The 4,490-nt window shown below is 46.9% G+C and overlaps 1 pseudogene; it reads right to left on the bottom strand.

The window, feature by feature from the left end:
• Positions 1 to 1,520: 1,520 nt before the first annotated feature.
• LOC124518504 (probable non-functional immunoglobulin lambda variable 5-48) lies at positions 1,521 to 2,016 on the bottom strand (annotated as a pseudogene).
• Between the last annotated feature and the right edge of the window lie 2,474 nt (positions 2,017 to 4,490).

Here is a 4,490-nt window from a genome sequence, read left to right on the forward strand (position 1 = left end):
GGATTTCCAGCCAGTCCACTTTCTGTGACTTCTCATCACTAGAGATGAACCCTAGAGAGTGGAAATTACTGTAAAATTTTACTTCTCTCTGAAATCCTAACATAGAGATGGGGTTCAGACCTGAAGCACCATAGGGAGAGACTGAAGGCCTGAGGGAGGCAGGAGCAGAGGGGAGAAAGGAACCTGTGTTGGGAGTGGGAGGGGTGAGGTGAGTCTGAAGAAGTTGTGACTCACTTTTTGTCAGATGGGTGAAAGAAAATTGTGTCTATGACCAAGGTGCTTATTAACATATCGAGTATGGATGTGTCGTCAGTAACACAAGAGTCACAGTTTCTGGCCTGAGATTTGTGGATGAACATGACTGTCTAGTTCACCTTGTCCAGTTGAGACAATTGAACTGTGTGATCTTAGGAACTATATAGGAGTCCCTGCGCCCTGGATCCTGACACAGAGTTTCTGAAATTCTTGTCATTTCCCAAGTAACAAGAGCACTAGAGGCTTCTTAATTGTAATGACATGACTCTGGGTGGGCTTCTGGATGGCTCCTGGATGGGGCTGGTGCCCAGAAAGACCAACCCTTTATCAGAGGCTGCGAATATTCACCCCCTCATACTTGAGACAGGGAGGGAAGACTGACAGTGCAGTTAATGTCCAATCACGTCTACCCGAATCCTCAATAAAAATGCCAAAGTACAGGGTTTGAAGAGCTTCCGGTTTGGCGAACACATCCACTCCCAGAACAGATGCACCTCAACTCCACAGGGACTGAAGCTCTGGTGCTCGAGACGCTCCCACCTAACACTAGGTGTCTCTTCATTATTTGTTTATGTGACCCCTTCATCATATCATTAATGAGCTGACAAAAGGAGTCAGTATCTCCCTCAGTTCTGTGAGTTGATCTGGCAAATTAATGGAACTCGAGGAGGGAGTCGTGGAAACCTTCGACGTGTAGCCACGTTGGACAGAGGGTGCCGGCAATCTACTAGTTGTTGTTGGCATCAAAATGGGGAGCAGCCTCCTGGTGCTGAGCCCTTCCCCTGTGGATCTGACACTATCTCCCCGCAGATAAACTAAGCGTTAAATTCAGTTAAATTGTAGGACACTCACTGGGTGTCCCAAAGAATTTCTAGATGTGGGAAAACAGATATAAAACGTATACTTGATGAACATGAGTGTGTGAAGTGAATATTCTGTGAGTAGTAAAGGAGATATGACTAGAGGGAGAGCCAGAGATTTTGGTTGCAAAATAGTTGTTCTATTTTGAAAAAGTTGTTACTTTTCTCCAGACCCAGGGGCATGTGCAGTTGGGCTCCATTCCCTGATTCGCGTGGACTCCTGGGACACGTGTGCTGTCTCAGGCAAGAGCATCATCTGTGTGTCCGTCCTTCCTCCTCAAGGACAGCTCTCACCATAGAGGACTCTCCCCTACAGGAGCCTCCACAGAAGCTTCCCAATAACAGAGGCTCAGACACAAGGTCTGTGGACCCAGGGGTTTTTGTCTCACTTTCTCCATATCTGAGTCACTGTGAGAAGCCAAAGCTTCTCCCACTGCCATGAGCTGTAGCACAGGAAGAGTCATCTTTGTCCTCAGGCTGCGGCCCAGAGATGAGCAGAAGCCCTGCATTGGCCGAGGCATCTTTGGACCCAGAGAAGCGGCTGGGGACCGCATTGGTGTTTATTTGAGTCTGAGTAGTAGTACAGGAGATACAGAGGAGGGCTCACTGGCTTCTGCTGGAACCAATGTATGTAATAGCTGCCAACACTGAAGCCACTGCTCATGGTGCAGATGTCTGGCAATTGTTCCCGGAGATGCAGACAGGGAGAGCGGCTGGGTCATCACAGGCTGGGACAGGGAACCTGCAAACAGACACCCTTTGGGAATGCGGCTAGAAATGGAAACCAAAATTCAGGATTCTGAGCAGAGGAGGAGTGATGTGGGGAGCACCTGAGTCCATAAGGCCTGTCCCTACCTGTGCAGTAAAGGAAGAGGAGGAGGAGGAGCAATGTCCAGGCCATGGGGACACAACCCCTGGTGCCCACACTGGGCTGGGCTGCCTTAGGCCTCCTTTTCTCCTCCACCCTCTGCCAAGGAGGGGCTGTGCATGCAAATGAGATCCATCCAGTGCCTGCCCAGCCCCTCCCTGAACCCTGGTGCTGGAGCTCAGCTCACACCACACACTGGGGAGGATGGGGGTGGAACTCCTGCCCGGGGAAACCCTGGAGGTAGCACCTGCTGCGACAACACAAAGCCTCCAGGTCTGGTCTCCTGTGAGTGATTGGTTCTCGCTGACCAGCTGTGTAGGGACCACAGGGCTGTCCCAGGGCGCATCCTGTTAATCTCACATGGGAAAATGAAAAATGAATAAAAAGAACTTTAAGTGGTACATGTTAGTAAGAAAACATTAAATACGTAGTTTCTTAGAAGTTACAAAAGTGGCTGTCCTAGAAATACATTGACTGAATAGACCAATTCCAATAAAAACATGGACAATGTTATTACAGAAGCACTCCACAGAAATACATTAGGTACAGACGTTTTCACAAGGGACATCTAACAAAACTTCAGAATTTAGATGATTCCAATTTATTTGCTTCATATTTTTTCATAACATAACACGGTATTGAATATTTCTTACTTCTTTTAAAAATGTTATAAAACTCAAAAATACACTTTCAAAATACCTTTCACAAAAAGGAAAAGAATAGAAGAGTATCATGAAATATTGATACAAATATTGGGTACAAAATATTGACAAGGAGACCTCAATACCATATTTACAAATTGATACACCACCATTAAGTGTGATTTATTTCAATGATACAAATTGGGTTACATAATAAGAAAGAGTTTTATATTACACACCATATTATTACATCAAGAGATATGACCATATTGCCCCAATTGGTCTCAAAAGGGCCTTTCACTAGATTCAACACCATAGCCTAATAAAACCCACATAAAAATACAGATACATATAATATGGTATAATATGGTAAAACACACACTGTCACACACACGGATGATGTAGCCCTGAGGCCCACATCTTACTTCCTGCAGTAGTGAGGAGACGATTTCCACAAAGACCAAGAGCAGGTAAAGGAGATCCTCACTTCTTTTATTTTCAAATTATTCCTCAATAGCTAGAAAATGTAATTAAAAAGCCAAAATCAATGGTTATGACTTAGCATTGATGGCAAAGGACAAGTGGTCATTCTTGAATATCCAGATGGCCGTCATGGCCTTAGGTTGGCCTGTGTTGCTGTAGCCGTGATGGCAGAGATCTCCTCAGTGAGGACTAGTCGCTGACTGTGACTAGTACTGGTGACACTAAGTAACAGAGACAAGATGGGTGGAACAAGGGCAGCGGAGAGAGGTCTTGTCCCACTTGACTGGGTGAAGAACCCTGTGCAAAGTGTGGGGCAGTGACCCTGGATCTGAAGTGATTATTTCCTCCCACGCTGGCTGCATTCTACATGATGTCAGTCATCACATTTATGGGGCTTCTGCCCCAGACCCACAATAGTACATATTGCAGAGGTTTTCAGTGCAGAAATTGGGGACCTTGGCTCAAGTGACCAGTTCACCAACAGATGGATTGTGAGTCTGATGTCACTGCACCTGCTCCTTGATGAGCTGAGGAAAGGGCAGGTCCTGTGTGATCTCAGGGACTCCTTTTGTAAAATCTGGCAAAGGCTTCCTGTTTAAAGCTTTGAAGGAGAGACTCCAGGACATGGTGGAGACCCCTCAGAGCTCTGTCCCCTGAGGTTCCATGCGGGGATTCTGCCCACAACCTCTCTCATCCTCTGGGCAGACTCTCCTGAGAGCCCACTTTCTCCTTGGAAATACATTCTAGCTCGTGGTTCTCTATCAGCCTCAAACTTACCAGATGCCATAGAAAAAAAAGACATGATCCACATTGGAATCGGTGTTGGGAAACAGCCAGATCCAGGAGGGCACAGGGCATTGGGGTTCACAGGTGGAAGCAGGTCACACATCAGTGAGGGTACAGTTTGCCTCCTGCCCCTCCGGCCAGCTGAGTGGTTTCTCAGTTGTCTGGCTCAGCCCCTCCCCTCTGCAGGCCCCTGCCACACTGCTCCCCTGCTGCCCTCAACACCATGTCCTCCAGCTGCTGTGATCCCCTCTGCCCACCAAGCAGAATGTTCATTTAGGCAGCAGTCTTAGTGACGTTGTGACCCGAGACTGGAGTAAGAAACGGCCTTTCTAGGTCTCTTATTGGAATGATGACACTCTCACATTTGGAAATGTATCTCACTGGAAAACTAGGATTTATTTCAAAATGTCCATCTCTGCCCAAAATATCCCTGGAATGCACATTGTGTCTTGTGTTTGCAGATACTGCATGTGGTAAATGTAAAGACAATGAAGGGGTGTCGTTGGGGCACATATGGAGATAGTGCCCAAGTTCATGTGGGGTGTGCATGGAAATTTGGGACAAAGGACTTCCATCAGAGCTGTGGTACATACAGTG

This window comes from Lynx rufus, unplaced genomic scaffold (genome assembly GCF_022079265.1).
Source record: "Lynx rufus isolate CCGP_SWC_20201006 ecotype Redwood Valley unplaced genomic scaffold, mLynRuf1.p SCAF_24, whole genome shotgun sequence".
NCBI classification, from domain to species: domain Eukaryota; kingdom Metazoa; phylum Chordata; class Mammalia; order Carnivora; family Felidae; genus Lynx; species Lynx rufus.